This window comes from Aedes aegypti, chromosome 2 (genome assembly GCF_002204515.2).
Source record: "Aedes aegypti strain LVP_AGWG chromosome 2, AaegL5.0 Primary Assembly, whole genome shotgun sequence".
In the NCBI taxonomy this organism is placed as follows: domain Eukaryota; kingdom Metazoa; phylum Arthropoda; class Insecta; order Diptera; family Culicidae; genus Aedes; species Aedes aegypti.
Genome location: NC_035108.1, coordinates 136,161,375 through 136,186,535, shown reverse-complemented (window position 1 = coordinate 136,186,535; position 25,161 = coordinate 136,161,375). Strand labels below are relative to the sequence as shown.

The 25,161-nt window shown below is 35.9% G+C and overlaps 1 protein-coding gene across 3 annotated transcripts in view; it reads right to left on the bottom strand.

Moving 5' to 3' along the window:
* Positions 1 to 18,144, bottom strand: part of LOC5573673 (synaptic vesicle membrane protein VAT-1 homolog-like) — a 164,294-nt gene extending 146,150 nt beyond the window's left edge. Inside the window, exons 1-2 of one of the 3 annotated variants that reach the window (XM_021842520.1) lie at positions 17,904 to 18,144; positions 16,946 to 17,146 (exon numbers count right to left, since the gene is read on the bottom strand). The gene's annotated coding sequence lies outside the window, so the exon portion shown is untranslated. Of the gene's footprint in view, positions 1 to 16,945; positions 17,340 to 17,903 lie in introns of all 3 variants that reach the window. The other 2 variants (XM_021842519.1, XM_021842521.1) reach the window with 2 other exon arrangements.
* Positions 18,145 to 25,161: the final 7,017 nt, after the last annotated feature.

The window sequence follows — 25,161 nt, the reverse complement described above, 5'->3', positions numbered from 1 at the left end:
TTCACTTGGAAAAAGAGCATAATATTCACCAACATCCAGAATTTTTGACAATTTACAACTTTTTTTTTCGTTAAGAACTAGTCGACTTTATCGAATTTGCACAATGGCATCAGCGATTAACATATGTCAATAGACTCAAAGTCTTATACTCTTGAACTAAATCATGATAACAGGGTCGGTGTACCTATATCCAACCAGCTGAGAAAACATATTTGTATGAAATCAAATAATAAATGCAGCGTTACTACCAGTGGTGGAAATGCTCGCATCAAAAAGCACTTCACAAGTGTAAACCAACAAACATGACAGACTCGCGAATATGCGAGTTCCCGACTCGCCTGCTCGGGAGAACATAACAAAAGGAATGGCAAAAAGTTCGCGAACATTTACTCGCGAGTAACCGAGTAAGGTGTGATTTATAATGTTTTTGACAGACAAACCAGTTGTACTTTGTATCAACTGTTTCTACATACGTACAACGTACTCAAAACATTTGTAATAGTAAAATAAACGCATTATTCATTTTAACATTGACCCTCTACCGGCAGCTTAATTTTTTACCGCTAAAAAATATTCAAATCGCGATAACTTTTCTGTTTCTCGATATTTTTGCACCATTTTTTCACAAGATCTCAAAAAAACTCTTCTAGTTTAAGAATCCGTATCGATATTAATTATTTATGATCTAGTTTTGAAGATATTCCGATGTTCCTTGGGCGACCGACATTCTTCATATAAAATGTCTTTGGCGGCCATTTTGGTCAATTTATCAAAAAAATAAAATATGTTCTACACAATAGCAAGTAATAAGGAGCTACCCTGAAAAAATCATACAAATCTGTTCAGTATTCTTCGAGAAATCTGAAAATTACGAAATTAGATTTTTTAGAGTTTTCAAGATCTTTATCTGTCTAGTGCGGTACCAAAAACAAAAATGCTCATTACTCAGAGACGGCTGCACCAATATGCTTATTTTTTTCACAACATACTCGCATTGATGTATCATTCCGTGTAGTGAATTTCCGAATACGATAAAAATTCTGTTGCCTGAGATATTTAAGTGGGTTATGGCTACGCGTCGGTTCCCCAAGGAATTTTGGAATATCTCCGGATCCAGATGACCAATTATCAATATCGACAAACTGTATTAAAGTGAATCAACCTTTCAACATTTTTTCGCCGTGTACATCGCTTAAATTTTGCAAACAATCAGCTCGTATTAAAAAAACTAGGTAGTTTGTATTATTTCCCACAAAAATGAAATTTCCTACAGAGAGCCTCCTTTGGAATGACATATCTACTCAACTGCGTACTGCGATCAGAAAAATGTGATTTTCTGGACCATTTCTGGGGAGAAAATTTCCACTCATCTAGATAGGCGATTTCTTTTCTTGTCAGTATAGCAATCCAGCCTTAACTCGAGATAGGAAGAAATTTAAATCCACAAGAATGTTTTCAGTCTGACTGCCATATGAGTGCTGAAAAATAGAAACGCTCAACTCCGCAGCACCCAGCTCAAAACGTGTGCTTCCTAGTGATAATCCGATTTTTTACACTATTATTTCATTTCGAAACAACACACGCCATAATTCTCCACGCTAGTTCAAAATGGCGTTGAAAACTGTTAGTAAAAAAAACAATATTTTTTGTGTTTCACTGGTATATCTTTAAAGATTTTCCCGGTTTTCAATTGTGCTAATAGGATGGATCCTACTCTTGGCACGTTTGATTCACTTCGACAGGGGTTTGATTTGTCTGCTACTTAAAACATATTTACCAAAAATATGACCCTTAAGCGTGTCTTACTTCCGAGTTTCAGACAATTTTGACGCTAAAATCCCCAGGTGCCTAAGTGAATCATCAGATACTCAAGTAGCTTATACCCTGATCGAAAATATTTAAATTTTTAATCCTTTTATCTTTTTCATAAAAATAAAAAGTCTTCTGAAACTAATAAGTTCCAGGCAAGGATGAAACGAAGCCACACATGTAGAAGTACTTAGTTAGGGCTCATTCATAAATTTAATAACATTGAAAATGGTGGGCAGGTTACGCTTTTTTATGGATAATCTACAAAATTCATATGAACTGTCACATCTTGAGGACACCCACCTACCCTCTTCAGCGTTATGACAATCGTAAATGGGGCATTAGTCAAATCTTTGTCGATTAGATATATCAAAAACTTTTGCAAATGAAAGATTTTTTTCAAGAATATCCGGATTTTTATGGTATAAATATTCAGCAATCATGAAGATGCAGAAGTATACTCGGTTTCGAGTTACCACACTAAATCAAATTTCAATTGATGTAAAAAAGTTCTTGATTCATCAATTATTTTGTTCGATAACAAATATTCTTTCTAGTAGTGCTACTATAGGAACAATAGGTTTACTATAGGTGAAAAGGAGCTTAAATTTTAAGAAAAACTATTCATTTTTTGAATAAAATAGCTGTGTATCAATGCAATGATACTTAAATACATAGTTCCTAACCTTTATGTAAAAAAAAAATATTTTGCAACGATTTGTAGCAAAACGGCCGTAAAAAGCCACTAGTGCGACTATAGGGGACTGTCTACTAACACTGACCCTAGGACTTTGGTTGATTACATAATCACCAAAATTAACTTTTTCTAGAGTAATAGGACACGGATTTCGTTTACGCTTTTCTGCCGGGCAGTGCGTCGAGAAAGTCCGAGAAGTCGTCAGTTTTTTTTCCTCTCAGGTGACGCGTTCTTTTCTGAGTGCTTTTATATGGCCGAGCACACGAGTGAAGCTGGAAGTGGATTGTGGCTGCTCAATCAAGGATGAAGGATCAATCGGTGAGCTCGTTTCATGCTTTTTTCAAGTCTATAAAATATGTATGATCGCACATTTAATCGTTACATAAATATGATTTTTCAACAAACTATGAATGGTTCGTCACTGTAAGTGTCGGCATAAACTCTTATTCATAACTTTATTGTTTTATATTTTTTATATAAAATCACTGACCTTTATTTTTATACATAAAAAAATGCTTTGAATGGTTTGGTCTGTGCTAGAAGTGTAGACTTGCAAAACGTTCATTTTATTCAAAAAACTTTGAATGGTTCGCCACTGTAAGTGTCGGCATAAGAATATTATGTGGTGGTCTAGCCAATCGATATTTTTTTTTCAATTTGAGTAAAATATCCTGTAGGAATGTTGCTTTTAGCTATTTGTTCAACAAACTTTGAATGGTTCGTCACTTCAAGTAACGGCATTATTTTCTCATACTTGAAAATTTTTCATGTCAATCGAAAATATTATATTTCTAAGTATGTTTATATCTCACAAATAATCGTTTATCATGGTCTAATCGCTTATCAAAGTGAATCCTGTGACCCAACGATCCTCCCCATTAACAAACATCCCTCCCAGTAACCTTTGTGGAGATGCAGAGGCAAACACGGTCTCCAAATAGCAAAGGTTACACACTAACATTCCTTCCCCCAATCCCACCTGACTGCAAGGACGTGGCCGGCGCCGTTATTGACCCTGTATAAATAGAGGCACTGAATTATGCACACTGAAGAAGATTATGGCCAATCCCAGCCGAACTTCTAGTTGATTCTTTGTGCATTTTCACTGACTTCGGTCAATCACGGAATAGCAACCATTGATATGTGTAGTCAGTCTAAGCTAAGCTAAGCTAAGCTCTCGGGTGACGCGTTCTTTTCTGCCGGACAGTGCGTCGAGAAAGTCCGAGAAGTCGTCAGTTTTTTCCCTCTCGGGTGACGCGTTCTTTTCTGCCGGACAATGCGTCGAGAAAGTCCGAGAAGTCGTCAGTTTTTTCCCTCTCGGGTGACGCGTTCTTTTCTGCCGGGCAGTGCGTCGAGAAAGTCCGAACAGTGCATCGAGAAAGTCCGAGAAGACGTCAGTTTTTTCCCTCTCGGGTGACGCGTTCTTTTCTGCCGGGCAGTGCGTCGAGAAAGCCCGAGAAATCGTCATTATTTTTCCCTCTCGGGTGACGCGTTCTTTTCTGCCGGGCAGTGCGTCGAGAAAGTCCGAGAAGTCGTCAGTTTTTTTTCCTCTCAGGTGACGCGTTCTTTTCTGAGTGCTTTTATATGGCCGAGCACACGAGTGAAGCTGGAAGTGGATTGTGGCTGCTCAATCAAGGATGAAGGATCAATCGGTGAGCTCGTTTCATGCTTTTTTCAAGTCTATAAAATATGTATGATCGCACATTTAATCGTTACATAAATATGATTTTTCAACAAACTATGAATGGTTCGTCACTGTAAGTGTCGGCATAAACTCTTATTCATAACTTTATTGTTTTATATTTTTTATATAAAATCACTGACCTTTATTTTTATACATAAAAAAATGCTTTGAATGGTTTGGTCTGTGCTAGAAGTGTAGACTTGCAAAACGTTCATTTTATTCAAAAAACTTTGAATGGTTCGCCACTGTAAGTGTCGGCATAAGAATATTATGTGGTGGTCTAGCCAATCGATATTTTTTTTTCAATTTGAGTAAAATATCCTGTAGGAATGTTGCTTTTAGCTATTTGTTCAACAAACTTTGAATGGTTCGTCACTTCAAGTAACGGCATTATTTTCTCATACTTGAAAATTTTTCATGTCAATCGAAAATATTATATTTCTAAGTATGTTTATATCTCACAAATAATCGTTTATCATGGTCTAATCGCTTATCAAAGTGAATCCTGTGACCCAACGATCCTCCCCATTAACAAACATCCCTCCCAGTAACCTTTGTGGAGATGCAGAGGCAAACACGGTCTCCAAATAGCAAAGGTTACACACTAACATTCCTTCCCCCAATCCCACCTGACTGCAAGGACGTGGCCGGCGCCGTTATTGACCCTGTATAAATAGAGGCACTGAATTATGCACACTGAAGAAGATTATGGCCAATCCCAGCCGAACTTCTAGTTGATTCTTTGTGCATTTTCACTGACTTCGGTCAATCACGGAATAGCAACCATTGATATGTGTAGTCAGTCTAAGCTAGCTAAGCTAAGCTAAGCTAAGTAATAGGACACGGATTTCGTTTACTTTTCTATTTCAAATTTAGAACTGTCTACAACTTTAAGGCATATGAATGAATATACTAAAATGCACCATTAACCCTCTAATACCCAACCACGCCTTTAGACGGGGTAAACCTTGCCTCATAACACGCATATGAGAAAAGTTTTTTATGACTTTTGAAACTTTTTTGTATTTTTGAAAATTGTTTGAAAAATTGTACTATTATATAACCTACAAATACCTGGGGTTTATTTAATGTGTAATATAAAAAATCGTACCTTTTATATTTTTCTACTATTAACCTATAACAGAAGAAGAGCTTGGTGGTATTAAAATAATTTCAAACCTGTTTTTCCGTTAATTAGACGGAAAATAAACATATTTTCAGAAAAATATTTGAAAATTTATTATTTTTAAAAGTACCGTAAAAAATACAATTTTTTATTATTGCCAAAAATCAGTAACTAGAAGAGGCATCAAGAAAAAATGAAAAAGGATAGGGCTGTTCAAAAATAAAAATTATAAAAATTAAAAACTAAAATTCATAAATTGGCGAATAAAAATAAATCATTGCCCATAACGTGTTTAGAACGATTTTAGATAACAAAAAATGATATTTAGATCGAAAATAAAAATTTGGGTATTGGAAGGTTAATTTGAAATTCACGTTATTTTCACTTCGTCGCCAAAACTTCATGTCATTCGGGTCATTACACACAGAGGCTTCATTTTTATGAAAACTGGCTATTTTTTACCTAAGTCTGCCGTACGCTATACACAGATCTATCTGTATTTAACCTTTTTTTCTGTTTAGCCTATTTAGCGCTCACTTATTACGTAATGCTGAAATTGACAATTTTCGAACACCTCTGCTCCTCCATAACGCTTTTCGCATGAAAAAAGAAATCAAATTGTTGTGTGAGCATACTATACTCCCACATCCTAGAGAGTTACGTTATTTGTGGATGGCACTGACATATATCTATGTCCACACATTCCAGAATTTTAATTAAAAAAAAAAATTTTTTTGAGAATTAATGACATTTTATGATTGTTTGATACGATATTGGAACTTTTAAAACATAAATGCAGTTGTATTGTTCAGTTTTTCTAAAAATTATAATATTTTTAATCTTGAAAAACAATCATACATTTGTACAGTTGGCGGGCGTACAGATTAAAAAATGTTCAGATTAAACGTGGTCAAACCAACGGGGGTACACGGTAGTTATTTCTTTTTATATGTTATTTATTTATGTTTCTCCAAAACAATCTCTTGGTTTCGTTTGGAAAAAGAAGCTTCAAAACAAAACGTTTTTAAAATGCTTAAAAGGTCATGCAAAAAAATAAGAGTGAAGCTCAGTCTTAACCAATCGTTTAAAATTTACCAACATTGAATTAATTTTATCAAGTGCTAGAAAAACAATCAACTAGAGTCTTACGCTTAAATTGATCAGAATCCATGAAGAAATTTGCTATGGGAACCCCGGGAAATCTAATTTGCCGGGAAATTCTTCCAGGGATTGGAAACCCTAGCCAGAGTGGACCTAGTGTCAAAGAGCAATAAACTGATTGATTGTTGTTTTTACAGAGTCCGATAGAAGCTGTTAGTAATTTTATGATGCCTGTATGGAATATTCTAGAAACTGCCTATTGATCTAGTATATTTTGACCGGCAAAATTTTCACTTTGTCCACTGTGGTTTAATCACAGTGGACTAAGTGAAAATCTTGAGTATCGTTCAAATTTACTAGTCCAAAAGCATATTCAAACATTACTGGTCTTAAATGCCCTTACAACTACAAAACTTTAGTTTTCAAGCTATCGCACTGATTTCGGAATGGAAGATTCATATCTTTTGAACAAGAATTTAATTCAAGATGTTGGTTATTTGTTATCTTGAAGATATGAACCCATATTATATGACTATGCAAATATTAAATGACTGTTTTTTTTTTCTTTCAGTCGGACTGGACCAAATGCACTTAGTCCACAAAACATTCGTTCTATTAGAAATTTGGACTATGTAATTTTCTATTATTATCATTTCACAGTGTATTGTTTGAAAGTAACACAACAAATATGAGCAGATATTGAACCGAAAATTTCTTGAGTTAAAAAATTTCAAAGTGTTAGCCTTTTTTAAAATACCGTCGTTGGGGGTGACAATGGGTCAAAATGGGATATGTGCGATTTATTTTTTGAATAACTATCGCAATTTAACTCCAATAAACTTCAAATTTGGTGTGTATGTACTTTGATGGTACATTGACAACTGTTCAAAAAATTAAAGACAAATATTTATTCACAGCGGCACCACAAGTGAATGAAAAATGACCCAATCTCATCCCATAGAGGGGGTGACATTGGGTCACTGTAATTGAAATAACTTGTTTTTGAGAATATGATTTCAAAACCATTCACAACTGAAAAATATTGATAAAAAACGATGCAAGCAAGACAAAAAGATATCTAAGATGTTTTACAAGTATGATAAACCCACTTAAAAGAACGATTATACTGAAAATTGAAGAGCTTTGAGAAAAAAATATGTAAACCCAACATTTATCGTCAAGTTTACATAAATTTTCTTGGTGTTTCCCTCAAATGACTTTGTCTTCAAAGTCTCATCCCCATTGCTATAAAGCCCATTCAGTTTCTCCAAAGATGTACTGAAACAGTGATTATTTTAAACCTTCGCAAATAGTTAAATTTCGGTGCGACATTTCAATAAATTTCAGGCAGAAGTTGACGTCATAATCCCAGTATTTCTGCGATGCAACTCATTTGTACTTCCGTGAGATGTTTCTATAATATGAAAACACTGATAAATAATCAAATTTAGAAAAAAACAAACACCCTTTTGATAAAAATTTACGATGTTGCTGCGCACGAAACACAGTTGCTGGTTTGAGAAGTTGTCAAAATGCGTTGTATTGTTATTCATTGCACGGAATACTCAAGTAGACTTGTTTGATGTTTCAGGGATGCTGTATTTAGAAAGAATAAACACATCTTAATGAAAAAAGAGAACACCCGGCACCGTAAAATGTCAAAAAAGTGGACTTGGAATTTCATTTACTATCGTTCTTGCTTGACCCAATCTCACCCCCATTTTCAATGTTTTAGACATCGTACCGAAAAAAAAGATTTTTTTGTGGGAAAATCAAACAGAATCCGAAAAATACCTGTGAAGTGTAATGAAAAGACTTTCAACATTCTACTAATACAACGATAGAGGCTAAAGTACATGTGTGATACTTTGTACAGTAGAAATTTAATGTTGTAAATTTTATCTAGTTTCAACATGCAAGTTTATTGATGTAGTAAACAAAAACTACTTTTTCTAAAAATGCATATTGATATGAATTATGTGTAATAATATGTTCCCTAACATATGAATTATTAATTTTAGTAATATCAGCGTTATTAGCTGAAATATTTTACAAAACATATTTTTCCGTTTTGACCCAATCTCACCCCCTAGACCCATTGTCACCCCCATCGACGGTATGAAAAATATCACTTGGACAAATAGCTACTGACGTTCATGACATAAACATATTTAGTAACGGTTCATAGCAAAATCTTCAAAAAAGCCACTCTGCGACTATGGTAGACTGACTACTAAGGGTACACCCACCCCTTATACATATGCGCCTCCTTCAGTTCAGAACAAACCCATGGAATCGCATGGTTGCTCATATTTGTTTCAGTGCACTAAACAAAAATATAAAAAACTAATTGATACGAATTAAAGCATTTTCTCCTGGAACTTATACCGTCAAGCTACCATTCACCGTGCATTTAAAAAAAAATTACACTTCAATAAATTGTATAACTTTTCCAAATAATTTGATGCGTACTAGAATACCACTACGTAGCGTGCAATTATATAATAATTCAGGAAAAAATATAAAACTAGTGTTGGATAACAAAAAATACTCTAAAAATATGTTTGAAAATGTCATGTTAAGGTCGCCTCGTACCGTTCTATGTCACCATTTACCGTGCACACTAGTGCACCATTCACCGTGCATATAGTTTTCGTCATGATTTAATTTTGTATCTTGAAGAAACGTTGGTAATGGAGCAACTATGTTACTAGTAGTGTGCGCACTCATTTTTAAGAGCATTAAAATCTTCATTTATAATAAAAACCATAAAAAGTATAAAAATTTACTAAATAAATATTTTTTATTAAAATCATTATAGGAGGTTCGACTGTATTGTCCAAACCATTTCATATTCAATCAAACACTCAATATGAAGTTTGTTAATCACGACATAACAATAAATCTAGTAATACCGAATAATTTTAAGCTTTTTACAGTAATGCACGGTAATGGGAACCATACATATTGCAAAGGGTCCATTTACCGTGCATTTGGGTTTTGACTGAAACACAAGAAAAAATAGAAATTGCATAAAATTTCATTGCTCATACGATGAAATACATCTAACTAGTAGTATCCACAGAGTAAACTTGTTGAAATTTTGAAAAATTTCATACTCTAACGTTAAAATGAAAAATGGTAATTTTTGACGTTTCTACTAAGAGTGTTGAAAAATCTCATTATCAAACAGAATTCATATGATTTTGACTACATAAACAAGGTTTTTCAACATGCTTTGTGACAAAAACTACTTCATTTTATCAGTTTTATCTTATATTGCTGACAAAAGAATAATTTGTGGTTAGTGTAGAACTAGCCCTCGTGCGTTAAAATACACTCAAATAAAGATTTAAAAAAAAAAAAAAAAAGAATAATTTGTGAAAATTGTATGAATATTCTGTAGAAATTTGTATATGTGCACGGTGAATGGAGCCCGCACGGTGACTGGTGACTTAACGGTAGTCAGTTTCGTTGAAAAAAAAATCAGGTGGACTATTATTCGTTCGTGAATTGCACAGTTGTGATGGAGTTACATTCCATGTGGAATGATACGAGCCAACTGAAGTGGAATAGCGTCCGACGACAACCTTTCTATTTTCACATAAAATTGTAATATCAAGCCAAAATAGTTGAATATTGATTTTTATCCCAAACACAAATCACCTTCCGGATGGGCGCGGAGCGAGAAAAAAAACTATTATTGTTATCGTTACAAAACAGCAACTCATCTCCAAGATAAACATCATCTTTCACGTTCCCAGTTTGGACGCGATGATGCATGACAGTAGTGTTTTGGAAGGGTGGCTAGGGCTGATGCAACTGGGCATTCGAACGCATGTAAAACGCATCGCCTAGAGCTTCTTCTTCTTCTTCTTCTGTACAGCTGGAGCCTGTGTACATAGCTTGCAGCAAAAACAGCAATATCTACACATCAGTGCAACGGAGACTCACACTCGAAGCCCCGCCCGGCAGGCCTTACTCTCACTTTCATTCATGTTTAATTTCAAAATAATTGAATCAATTATCGAAAAGTGTTTATTTAACCGTTGAAACAACCAAAATAAAGCGAAAGCGAAAAGCAAAACCGAATAGGTGGTGGCACGCATCCAGCGGAGAAGCAGCATTTTTCTGATCACTGCTCTTTCTTGCACGCCCGTTTGTTGCTACCGAGCGAAGATGGTTTTGTGTTGAAGTTGCTGCTGATCGCGTGAAGATGGCGAGATATCGGGGCACCCTCGGGCAACAGTAGGTAACGACTGCAGAAGATGAGCTACATGCGGGGAATCGATCTTGCATTCGTTAGGATGGATGGTGTCGATTGCGATCGATCGATCGATGATGGTTGTTTTGAAAGGGTCGGTTGACGGGGGGATACAGCTGAAATGAGTGAGTTGTCATGCTTGTGGGGAAATGATTCATCGGAGGCCCGAAGAAATGCATTCATCGGATGCTCTTCAGTCGACAACCGAAACCAGGAAACATCGCAGAAACAATTGTACAAACTAATACTAATTCCATATTCAAAATATCTCTAAACATCTCGAAGGACTCAATCAAAAAGTACTAGATTTTTGACGAAATTTGGATTCAGGGAGAAGAAGGATACGGATCTTCTTCTTCTTCTTCTTGTTTGGTCTTGCTGAATAGCTACGCGTTTACCGCTACGGCTATCTGGTAGTAGTCTTATTGGGATTATAGAGCTATTATAGGCTAATGAAGGGAATGTCATCTTCATTATAGCACTAAGACGCAGGGAAAGTGCTATTTGGTTACTTGGGTACCACCCTCTTCAGCGTTATGAAATATGTGAATGGGTCCATGGGGTAAGAAATAGTATTGAATAAATGGTTCCTTTGGCAAAGAAAAGCTGTGAAAACGATTGGGCTCAAATAGTGTTAGTGGAAAACGCACCATGCAAGATCATTCTGAAAGTGGTGGGTTCCAACCCCATAAAGGTAGGCAATTTTCCCGATTTCCCAGGACATAGAAAACTTACCGCATAATAGGTTATTGGAATGGTTCAAAAAATCATTTCTGCTCTGCATTACTTATTCATTCCTATATCATATTCTGAATGTCTTCCTGAAACTTCAGCTTTCCGGATAAAATTTGCACAAACCCTTCAAAATGTGTATGGAAATCACTAGGGAAAAACCAAACATCTACGGTTTGGTCAATCGGTCAAAATTCTCTCGTGAATAAAATATCTTATTCGTGATAAATATGTTCGAAAAACGTTATACTTATCATGCTGTGACACTTCTTTACTCAGAAAGTGATAAAAAATGGAAAAGTACTAGAAAAATATACAAGTATCTATTTCTGGGTTTGATGCATAGATATTATAATTTCAAATCCATCATTCTTCGAAAAAATTAAATAAAAACAAAACATCGAAGCTCTTTGAACTATTAAGGTACGTAGCTGAAAATATTTCGATATTATATATTAGGGTGCAGAACCACTTGGGCATTTCCATGATTTACTTTAGTAGGGGGGGGGGGGGGGTTCTCATAAAAAAATGTCTAAAACTTTGCAATAAGAAGCACTTCAGTACTACGCATATTGTGTCCAAATACGAGCTTTGTAGATTTACAAATCTTAGATCCCGCAGCTTGAAAACGGAAACAAAATTCGCCCTGTATAAAGCATTGATTCTTCCGGTGGCTCTCAACGGGCACGAAGCGTGGACGTTGAAAGAGTCAGACCCGAAAGCTCTCGGTGTTTTCGAGCGTAAAGTGCTGCGGACAATACTCGGCGGGAAACTCGAAAATGGTGGGTGGCGCAGACGCATGAATCACGAGTTGTATCAGGTGTACAAAGATGCGAATATTATCAAGCGTGTTAAATTCGGCAGACTTCAGTGGGCTGGTCACTTAGTGCGAATGTCGGAAGAAAGAATTGCGAAAATAATATTCAGCAGGGAACCAGGTAGAGGTCGACGGCTTCAGGGAAGACCATGAATACGCTGGCTGTACGCAGTGGAAGAAGACCTAGCGACCCTAAACATTCGGGGCAACTGGAGAAGTTTCGCCCAAGACCGACGAAGATGGAGCTCTACAATACGCCCGGCAACGGCGTGACGCTACGCTGTAACCATCAAGGTATCAAGGTAGGTAGCTTTACAAATCAATCACATATTTAAAAAAAACTAACAAATTCAGTAAATCTACAAAATACAATAAAATTAAATACTTTTTATATTCTATTACAGAACGGGATGATGTATTCGAAATTTGAAAGTTATTCACGATATATCATCATCAAATTTCATTTCATTTCATCAACGAATCATAGCAACTAGTATCCCTGGACAAATCAAAATTTATCACTAAAATTATACACGACCAGTATTTAATTTGTAACTTCAAAACATTTTTAATGATTCAACACTTCTTCGCTAGTTGTTTGCATTTTGCTGAGCTGAAAAGTTTAGTGAATTGAACGCTTATACTTAAAAATCCACTGAACTCCCTGTTTTTGACATGTGAAATAAATTCAGCAAAACAGTACAGCTAATTTAGATTACCGACTACGGTGAAACTTTATTGGGTTTTTGGACTACGGATTTTTCAGTAATGTTCAACGGCCTCCGAAAGCACCAGTAGCTTCGATTGATGGTAGTTACTGACTTCCAAAGGCCGGTTCTAAAGGCACGTTCCCTACCAGTTGGTATATTTGTGTCTTCTTCTTCTTTCTGGCGTTACGTCCCCACTGGGACAGAGCCTGCTTCTCAGCTTAGTGTTCTTGTGAGCACTTCCACAGTTATTAACTAAGAGCTTACTATGCCAATGACCATTTTTGCATGCGTATATCGTGTGGCAAGTACTATGATACTTTATGCCCTGGGAAGTTGAGAAAATTTCCAACCCGAAAAGATCCTCGACCGGTGGGATTCGAACCCACGACCCTCAGCTTGGTCTAGCTGAATAGCTGCGCGTTTACCGCTACGGCTATCTGGGCATATTTGTGTACATTTAGCTATTATTTCTCAAGGCATATTCCTAGCGAACTTCTCCCAGAATTTTGATTATTGGATGACTCAAAAATTCAGCCTGGATTTTCCCAAGGAGTACTACAGAAATGATATTTCTCCAAAGATTATTTCGGAAATCATGAAAATTCCTACACATTTTCTTGAGAGAGTCTTAATTCCTCCAAGATTTTATCCAGATTTCCTTGGGACATCCTCCAAGATTCCTGGTCAGAAATTCCTATAAAATTCAATCAAAGAGAAGTGTTCTGCCTCAAGGAATTTCGAATTGTCTTTCAGAATTTATATAAACTTTCAACTAGATATTTATCTAAATATACCTTCAGCAATTGCTCCGGAGATTACTTCTAAAATTTCTACAGAAATTCTTCTACTAATTCAATGATGTTTTCTAAAGTAAGTCTTGAAACTTTTTATTTTCAGGAGTTCTTCCTGTGCTCCAAACGCTAAGATTTTTTTTTGAAAAATAAACCCGTTAGGTATTTCTGAAGAGAATCCTAAGGTAACCTCTGATAACCTGTGTAAGTTTTAGAGTCAATGAAAAGCAAAGAAACTTATGAACTTACGAGGAAGTTTTAGAAAATTTCTTGGATTATTTGCTGAGATTACCAAAAAAAACAATCGGATCTAGGGATAGTATTTTGCAGGATTTTCGAAAAACATTGGACAGAATCTCGAAAGAAATTGTGCAGGAATGATTGGAGGAATAATTGCGATAATTTCTGTATCACTGTTTTGAAAACTTAAATAGACTTTTGCAGATTGCATAGGAATATTTTGAGAAACATTTTAAGAAATATTTGAAAAAAAAAACTGTAGGGGTAATATTTGGATTGCATGCTGGAGGAATTCCTAGAAAAAAAAAAAGATTTGTTCGAAGAACCCCTCAAGGAATTCCTGGGTCCCTGGGAGGAAACGTAGATGAATTCTTCAAAGTATCCACATGAACAGGTGGAGGAATTCTTGCAGAGTTTCTTGAAAAAACCTTGAGCATTTTTTTCCAAATACTCAGGAATACACCTTTGTGGTTTTCCTTGGGAGAAATTCTGGAAATCTTTTGGAAGATGTCCTATAGTAACAACTGGAGAATTCGGTTGAAGGATTAGTGAAAAAATATGTGGAGGAGATTCCAGGATAGTTTTGAAAAAAAAAATCATAATAATAATACCTGAGGAAATTACTGGAGGCTGTAGCTTTGGATTTCTCATGGATTTTCAGGAGCAAAATTTGTAGAAATTCTTCTAAGAATGCTTTGACAAATCGCCGGAAGCATTCATGGGAGAATTGGCTGGGAAATCTCTAGAAGAATTTCAGGAGAGATCCCTCTAGGAGACCCTGAAAGTATTCGAAACAAATTCACTATTATGTTTTCTGAAGCTTTTCCTTCCAAAACGTCTATTCCCAAAACGTCCAATGCCAAAACGTCGAAAGTACAAAATTTCGAAAAGAAGGAAATTGGGAAAACGAAATTTCTTGGAAGAATGATTCCCTTTCAAAAGAATATATAATTTATTATGCGTCAAACGTTATTCAAAGCATGTTCAATCGATCCTGATGAGAAAAAAGAAGTCTGGCAAACAATGTTGAAAATTCACCGCTTTCGACATTTTGGGATTCGAAATTTTGTCCCTAAACCGAACCTAATATAATCTTTAAAGGTTTCTCTGGAGCCTGTACAGCTTTGCATCAGGATTCAATGCAACAAGAATAAGGATAAAGAAACTTTACAGACCATTTTAGTTAAAATATTTTACTTTCTCAAGAATTAACTAAGAACTACTTCCAGAAATTTCTACGGCTATTCTGAATCAGCCAAGAACTTCTTGGCACTCTGGGAGTTCTAAAGGAATTGTTCTGAAAATCGTCAAGAGGTTCAGATTGTATCAAGAGTGATTTCATGTTCCGAAATCGCTAGCACCAACCCACACTCGTGCTTTGTATAACACGATGCTGGTTTTAGATTAAATAATAATCTCTTCTATAATTTTTAAAGAATCTTCTGATAATTCTCAATGGATGTTTCAAAAACTTCTCACAAATTACCTACAGGAATGCTCACGGAAATTTGTCCCAGAACAAATATATGATGATATGATATTTTGAAGAAATTATCCATTGCTACATGAGTTTTATTAACGATTACAGTTAGTTTCCCAAGATTTTCACTATGGATATTCTCAACCATTCTTCACACAAGCCAGAATGCTTTAAAATATAAAATGAAGGTCTAAAATGTGCCTAGATCGATTTAAAACATACATCCATCCCACACGTTATTGCTTCCAGTTTAACCTTTTTGCCATTAAAGGAAGCCCAAATTAGACTGCTACACCTATAGTGGCACAGAAAAAAAAAATCGTCATCATTTTACAGATTTGTTTTTGAACCAGTTTTTTCGTCAAAATTAGAAGCAATGCTCGAAGAAATCTGGAATGCAGTAAAATGATTTTTTTCTGATAATTTTGACGGGAAAAATGTTTTTAATTTTCAATAATTGAATAAGGGATGGTACACAAATTATGTCACGCTAAATTTCAACTTTTTCGACCCCCCCCCCCCCCCCTTTGTCACACTTTTTGTATGAGTCTCCTGAAAATTTTGTAAGGCTTGTCACGCTTCGTTTGATCACCTCCCCCCCTCCTTGGAGCGTGACATAATTTTTGCATGACCCCTAATGGATTCTTGAGCCTTAAGGCTCTATTTAGAATTGCTCATTTGCCGAAATCGAAGTAGCAGTTTTCTCGCAAACGGACGGAAATGTTAGAAAAAAAAGTCCGTTTCTTTATTTTGTCAAGTATTATAAACGAACGTTCTTGTTTTTTCTGATTTGCTGATCAATCGGAAGAAAACTGCTTTATCAGTATTGACAGATGATCGATTCTTTTGCCAAGATAGCAAAACACTTTTAACGAACTTTTGGCAAACACTTTTAAATATATGTATTTATCGAATAAAAATTCATAAAAAAAAACTGTTCAACCCAAGATTTTGAAAATATATGTTTTCCTCATTTAATGAGACTTGGAAATGTTTGAAATATGTCAGATTAATAATGAAAACTAGATTTACATATGATAGCTAGCTAACACTATACTCTAAACAATATTATTCATTGCTTATCGAACAATGACCACGATGTGTCAACAAGTTCCCATGAACAAAAGATTACCATTCCACCCTTTATCGCCATCCATAAGGCAATGAGCAACATGACTCATCCCCAAGAATTTTCCACTCACTAGAACATGGGTGCCGTTAAGACTGCATCCAGACTGTTCCAAACCAGACAGACAAGCAGAACACACCCCAATTTCCGGTCATCGCGGGGATCGTCCGTTGTAAATATCAGCTCCGATCGACCGATCACGTAGACATCCACGCCCGATCTTTAAAATCAACACGCTGTATCGATCGAGGTTCTCCCCGGTTTTGCAACGACAACGGGAGAAAATCAGCAAGGCTCGATGAGTGGGCAATGGGCATGGGTGGTAGGTAAGGTGCAGCTAAGGAAAATCAATCGTTATGACTCACCATATGTAATTTCTCCTGATTGCCGGGGGGCTTAAACGCACTGCTTGGCTGCACACACTGCACTGAAGTAAAATGACAGCTAACTTCTTTCCTCTAGGATGTCACTTGGGGAGAAAATGGTAACCAGACTCCTTACACTGTTTTAAACTCACTCGACTCGTAACCGACAACGCACTGCTCTCGCAAATGACTCGAACGCTACTAAAAGGAATCGACGAGAAGCCGGACAGCTCCGATGAGATACGGTTTTCCTTTGTTATACTTTTTTTTATATTTGCGCTGCACACTACACTAGCGACTCTCTTCGGCGGTTATATGTATTACACACTGGCGCACACACTTTGTGATGGTCGTCGTCGTCGCGTTTTTTCTTCTCTCTTGATTATTTTTTCCGCTTTAGGTTGGCGTGGCCCCACCGGAATATATTGGATGCAAAATGTAATATTATTATTCTCTACAATTTTGAGCAACTACGAACACGGGCACATAGCAGAAGGAGCGCGCGCGATCGCAAGGATGGACGATTGGTCAAGAAGAAAGGCAAAAAACGGCGAAGAAAAGAGACTGAAGCTGAAGAAGAGAGAGCGAACCGGTCAAATAATTAGCCAACAGGAATTAAAGGAAAAAAGCAAGGCAAAATGGACAAAACTTGATCGTTTCGATCTTCTTCTTAGTTCTTAGTTCTTCCACGAACACTGTATAATTTTCATTCCTTTTTGGTGCATTACAAAGAATTTAGTTCAAAACACAGTGTGCAATGTTCAGCGAGCACCGGATATTCGATGTCACATCAATCATCCTTCCAGTTGAGAGCGTACAAGATGCTATAATGTATCTACCAGATGTCCGTGTTCAAGTGTTCAATAAAACCACAATATCGCACTTGTGACGCCAAATAATCCTAACGAAACCATCTTAAGAATTCAAATCAATCGATAGATCTAAAATTTTCACTCACGCAACAAGGAATCGACACAAACGATCCGGAGATATAACAGAAAAATCAAACGCCTTCAACAACGCTTCATGGACTACAGAACATGGACAAACGAAGGATTTTTCTTCACACAGGACTTTGATGGTGGGCGATTACAGCCTCCTAGCTATTTCCACAACACGCAGAGCTGAACTGAACGCTACGAAAATTCAAAGTGAAATGATTGATTTGAATTGAAAACCGAAGCGTTGTCGTCGCATCTCCAGCAGAAATAAATTGTTGCTCCTCGTCGTAGATCGCCTTGCATTGCATACATCCAGACAGCCAAGCCAAGGAAGGGACATACATTGCGTTTCTCCTCGTTCGATGGCGCGTGTATGCTCTCGATACATGGGCACATTGAATACGCATGTACGCTTCGGAGACTGTTCATTACGCGATACGAGATACGAATCGCGGCGCGCCTCTAGTGTTGGTGTGCGGCTTATTACGCCTCACCAATATCTACAGGCCAAGACATGGCGGTTGAGATGCACCGACTATGAAGTATAGATATTGAGTTTCTTAAGGGATTAAAACCCGTAAATATAAATCAAGTTATCATAGAGAATATTTGGAACGTTAGCTTAAAACGATAAATTTTCATGTTATTATCAAATCCAAAATCTACATCATCAAAAAATATGTTATTATTTTGTTTAGAGCTTACACTTTTCTGTCTGCTTGCAGCGATAACAAAAAGAAGCCCCGGGTTTGAATGTGATTGAGAAACTACACAAGCACCGAAACTTCCTTCCCCTCCAAACTCATACAAATCCAAACGCTCTACACATTGGAATTGTTAGTATTGTATGCATGCTTGTTGGAAAGTTTACTATAATTATGGCTTGCTTTTAAATCGAAAAATAAATGAAATTGTAGGAGTGCGTTCTTGAAATTTATTTAGCACTATAAGTTGATTAATTCAATACTTAATACTAATATTAACAATTAATAAACTTCCTTGCATTTCAAATGCAAATAAAACATTTTTAGTTTTGAGATTGTTTAACTAGCTGTAGATAATTTTAAATATATAAAAGGCAGCCCTGTAGTCATGTTAGGGTAAACCATCTAATTTGGACAGGCTAAGGACACAGACAAACAGACGTCACACTCTCAATGCTGTCCATCGGCCAACACACTAAGGAAAAATTACCGACTTCGGTGATTCGTTTACCGAAATCTCAACAGCTGAACTGTCGGTAATCGTTTCGGTAAACGCAAAAATTACCGACAAGTCTGTAAACTAGGACAGGAGCAGCCACTGTCAAATTTACCGACTGATCGGTAATATTTACCGAAAAAATGCGTGGGGTTTGTAATTTATTTTACAGATTAACTGTATTTTTATTGTGAATTATTTCCACGGATTCCTCTTTAAAAGAAACGACAAAAATCATGTTTTCTATTTCAGTTGATATATTTGATTGTTAAAAATCATTTGTTCGGCCTAATCTTGCTCTCGTAGATGCTCACAGTAATCCAAAAATCTGGATCCCGTGCCCAATAATCCTTCTGCTCGTGCTTCAGCTGGGATCAAATTTACGTTCTACAGTTGCCTGTAGAATGATGCGGTTTCTGGAGCACGATATGATTTAACGATAGTTGAGTAGGAATCGAGCACTTCAATTTGGTTCTTCATATACGTAATTATGTATTAAGCCAGCGCCTGTCGAGTGCAAGTACCCAACTACTTGCCATCCGAAAAAAAAACATGTTTTACTTCGTTAATATAGTACACCGAATAATTTCTCTCCAAGAAATCTTACCTTATAGCGTAGCTGCTCATATTTAGCATGTATTCTCATCACCATTTTCATTAAAATCGCCCTTAACACCTGGTTTTACCACTCAACAACGTCGAATCGGAACGCAAGAGCTGAGTGGAAACATAACATGGCGGAGTTGACGTTTTCGCTGCCTATGTTACCGATCTCGGTAATGACGGACATGATTTACCGATACTCAGTTAATAGTTTTACGGATTTCGGTAATATAGCTGATTTACGGATTAACCAGTAAAATATTTCACCGTGTTCGTTAAATTTGCGAGAATTCGCAGATCGTTCGTCTTTTTATTTACGGATGTCGGTAATTAGGCTTTAAAATACCGAATTATCAGTAAATTTCTCGATCGCCGATTTATTCCGGTTTTTTTTTTTTTTTTTTTTTTTTTTTTTTTTTTTTTTTTTTTTTTTTTTTTTTTTTTTTTTTTTTTTTTTTTTTTTTTTTTTTTTTTTAATAAACTTTATTAGTATCATTCCAAACATTACATTCATTTCTTATATCTAGGTGTTCTGTGTTATTTGACAACACTATCATCCTAATTTGGTAAAACAAATTTAAGATTTAATTAACATTTTGTTAACAACATATTACATTTCATTTGCCGTAGCAGTTCAGTTTTTTTTTTTTACAGGTGAGTTGATTTCACCTGCTTATAAGAGAAAAAAAAACGTTTTTAATATACTTAACCTAACTTAACCTAAACATATAACGCATTAATCGTGGCAATAGAAGATTGTAACGATTTTTGCCTGAAATTATTAATGATTGTATTTGACATTTGTTCCAATGTTTCAACATTGGATATTCTATGTAACTCATTGGTACTATACCAGGGAGGAAGCCTCAGAATCATTTTCAAAATTTTATTTTGAATTCTTTGCAGAGCTTTCTTCCTGGTATTACAACAGCTAGTCCATATTGGTACAGCATACAACATGGCTGGCCTGAAAATTTGTTTGAATATCAACAGCTTGTTCTTAAGACAAAGTTTTGATTTTCTATTAATAAGGGGATAGAGACATTTTACATATTTATTACATTTGGCTTGAATGCCCTCAATGTGATTTTTGAAAGTTAAATTTTTATCTAGCATGAGCCCTAGATACTTAACTTCATCTGACCAATTTATTGGAACCCCTCTCATCGTGACAACATGTCTACTTGAAGGTTTCAAATAAAGAGCTTTTGGTTTATGTGGGAATATTATTAGTTGAGTTTTGGAAGCATTAGGAGAAATCTTCCATTTTTGCAAGTATGAAGAAAAAATATCCAAACTTTTTTGCAATCGACTACAGATAACACGCAGGCTTCGTCCTTTGGCGGAGAGGCCTGTGTCATCCGCAAACAAAGATTTTTGACATCCCTGAGGTAACTCAGGTAAGTCAGATGTGAAAATATTGTATAATATTGGTCCCAAAATGCTGCCTTGAGGAACACCAGCTCTTACAGGAAGTCTTTCAGATCTGGAGTTCTGATAATTAACCTGAAGTGTACGATTTGACAGATAACTTTGAATTATTCTAACAATGTATGTTGGAAAATTAAAGTTTTTTAATTTTACAATCAAACCTTCATGCCAAACACTGTCGAATGCTTTTTCTATGTCTAGAAGAGCAAGACCAGTAGAATAGCCTTCAGATTTGTTGGAACGGATCAAATTTGTTACACGTAAAAGTTGATGAGTGGTCGAATGTCCATGGCGGAATCCGAACTGTTCATTGGCAAAAATTGAATTTTCGTTGATGTGGGCCATCATTCTGTTTAAAATAACCTTTTCAAAAAGTTTACTGATGGAGGAAAGCAAACTGATTGGACGATAACTAGAAGCTTCTGCAGGATTTTTGTCTGGTTTTAAAATTGGAACAACCTTAGCATTTTTCCATTTGTCAGGAAAATATGCTAATTGAAAACATTTGTTAAATATATCAACTAGAAATGATAAGCTACTTTCTGGAAGTTTCTTGATGAGGATGTAGAAAATTCCATCATCGCCAGGAGCTTTCATATTTTTGAATTTTTTAATAATAGTTCTCACTTCTTCCAAATCAGTCTCCCAGGCATTTTCGAAAACGTTCTCTTGATTGAGAATATTTTCGGACTCCTGAGTAACTTCATTTTCAATTGGACTAGTAAGTCCTAAATTAAAATTGTGCGCACTTTCAAACTGCATAGCAAGTTTTTGAGCTTTTTCGCAATTAGTTAGTAATAATTTGTTTTCCTCTTTCAATGCCGGTATAGGCTTCTGAGGTTTTTTCAAGATTTTAGATAATTTCCAAAAGGGCTTAGAGCCAGGGTCCAATTGAGAAATTTTATTTTCAAAATTTTTATTTCTTAATTGAGCAAAACGCTTTTTGATTTCTTTCTGCAAATCCTGCCATATAATTTTCATAGCAGGATCGCGAGTGCGTTGAAATTGCCTTCTCCTCACGTTTTTAAGACGGATCAAGAGTTTAAGATCATCGTCTATAATCACGGATTCAAATTTTACTTCACATTTTGGAATTGCAATGCTCCGGGCTTCAACAATGGAATTTGTTAAAGTTTCAAGAGCATTGTCAATATCAAGTTTAGTTTCCGATTTATTCCGGTAATTTTTTTTTACCGAACTACGAGTGTCTGTTTGAGTGTGAACTTTTTAACGATCGATTCGAATATATGGTAGGTGGTCAATCGACCACCCGCAGCGCTCGCATCGTTTTTGTTCGTGTTTGATGTTTACACACTACCGCCACCTGTTGGTCCATTGGCCACCTACAGTGTTTTTAGCATTGGGCGTACATGTTTTCGCGACTATGATTTTGATCGCGATTTGTTCTAAGTGTTACGTCTGTTTCTCTGTGCTAAGGATATGTCTGGACACGGCGATCGAATAGTGTATTAGATACTTATATTTTATTAGGTTATGTTACTTATATGCTTGATGTCTCATTGTACTTTGAGTTTCTGAGAAGAAAAAGCTTACAAACTGTAGCATTAGCTTCCAAAATAGCGTTTTTTTAGCGGCCTGTCTGTTATACATTTCGGACATCAAATATACATTTTGAACATGATAACCCCATTTTCAAAATGTATATTTGATGTCCGAAATGTATAACAGATATCCATACAATGGAATATCCATACAATGGTTTCTTAAAAAGAGGGTCATACCATAAAATTTTGAAAGTTTACTTGTGACTTATGCATTTTTTTCGTTTATTGGATGTTTATATTGGTGATAATCAAGAATTTCATTCAATGCTAGCAAATATCATCAGATCCAAGTAATACGTCTGCAAGTATGCATGCATGCAACATTCCAGTGTGTTTCACTTTCATCAGATGGCCAAATTATATCAACTGAACGAAAACCATAATCTATTTTGGACATCACCTCATTACAAGATGTCAGATGAACTTAGCATCAATTTTAGTCATATTTCATTTATGTATGCCAATTCTTAGCGCTATTATAATGTATGTGCTTGAAATATACATCCTCTTGCATTCGTAGGCTGCACAGATGTTCTGTTGATGCAATTTACAATTTTGGTATTTTTGATGCCGACTTATAATTGTTATATAAATGGTCATCATTAATAAGTAACCTAGTGTATTAATAATGCAATACATGATTTCTCGAACATATATTGCTCACCATCTCATTGGAAATGAGCATAGAACGACTAGCCTGTCCAAATTATATACATGTCCAAGTTATATACGTTACCCTATGCGCCTTATCAATGACTAATAAGCTTATTTCGATTTCACAGTTTTAACCCAAATTCATGTATTTAAAACTTATAAGCTGTACCTCACCGACCATTTTTTCCACGTCTTACGTAGCTCAGGAACATTAGCGGCCTTATGTAAAATGACCCTGTCTGACATAGATCTTTTAGAAACCAGGCCACATGCAAACACCCTGTTGAACATCATTTCAAATATCCAAGATGTTGTGAGATCAGGAGCATCGATCAAAACTTACAAGCTGTGTCAGCGACCTGGAGATATTTGACCTTTTATCTCATCTACCGTTTTGTTTCGAATCCCGAGCATGACTCATACTCCGAACAGTGTCGATTTCAAAGGCAAGAAATAACATCTCCACAACTTTGAAATGTAGAGGATTTGAATCATAGAAAAATGGATCATCCTGTAATGAAATTTTAGTGGTTTTCTTGAAATATCGCTATAAAAAAGATAAATCAGAATTACTCATTGATCGATTTGAATGAAATTTTTACAGTTCTTGTTCTCATTTCATAATACTTGAATTTTGTTTTGACAAATTTCAATAATTGACGTAATCAAGAACGCAAAGGGAGGGTTGGAGATGCCATTTATAAAAATTAAAAATTTTTCATCGTCTTCTGATGAAACTACCATGCTTTTTTCAGAAGCCGATTGAGTTGTATCAAACAAGACAAGATTGACACAAATCAAAAATACTAAAGCGAAATATTCAAATGTTTCATACTTTTGCTTGAAATTTAAAAGCTTTTAATCAAATTTTTTGAATATCTACACGGGTAGAAATCAGAACTCAAAATCATGATTATGCACCCGGATATCATGATTCCAGTGTGTTTTCATCTTATGAAAATACACCATGATTTGGACTCACGATATCATGAGTCAGATTGTCGTAACGCGACACAAGTTGCAGCTGAGTGCTCAAAATCATGCCTCGTATGCTGGAAAATCATGATTCGCGCATCCGTTTCGGATCTATTTATAATGCTGTCAGTCATCCCGATAAAATGAAAAAAAAAAAACTTCTAGGGCAATATTCCAACCAAGAACCTTCAGATTGAGAGCCACGTACTTCACCACAGTACGAATCTATCTTGATGAATGAAGAGTGATCGATGCGAATGACTTGAAGCAAAGTGCACCGTTTTGTGTTGTCGCTCTGGATGTTACGTTTATGAAGAATCATGATTATGACTCCAGAAACTATGATTTGTCGTCCTGATATCACGACCTAACCAATTTATGAATTTCATGACTTGTAAATCATGGTGTGGGAATCAGATTTTTATCCGTGAACGAGCGACATGTTTGATCCTGCCCTCGTCGCCCGCCCCCGCAGGAGCAAGCATCCAGGTCGAAGGATCAAACACTACTCTATTACCGACTTAACTCTGTTGTTCAAAAACCCAGTAAAATTTTACCGACTTCGGTAATAAAATCTTAGTGTGATAGCTTTCATCTGAGACCATCAAAATGTTGGCGGCAATTTTGAATTTGGACGAATCATTTGTGGATTTCCTGGAAGTATCTCAGGCGAACCATTCTATGTATCAGATACATTATGATGTGAAGTATCAAACAATAAAATTACACACTTTTTCTCACAAATAGATTTATTTTTTTGAAATAGAGAAGCTGAAACCACTGAGAAAAGATTCTATTTTTTTCTCTCTGAATTTCAAATCACTTTGAACAAAACAAATATTTACAA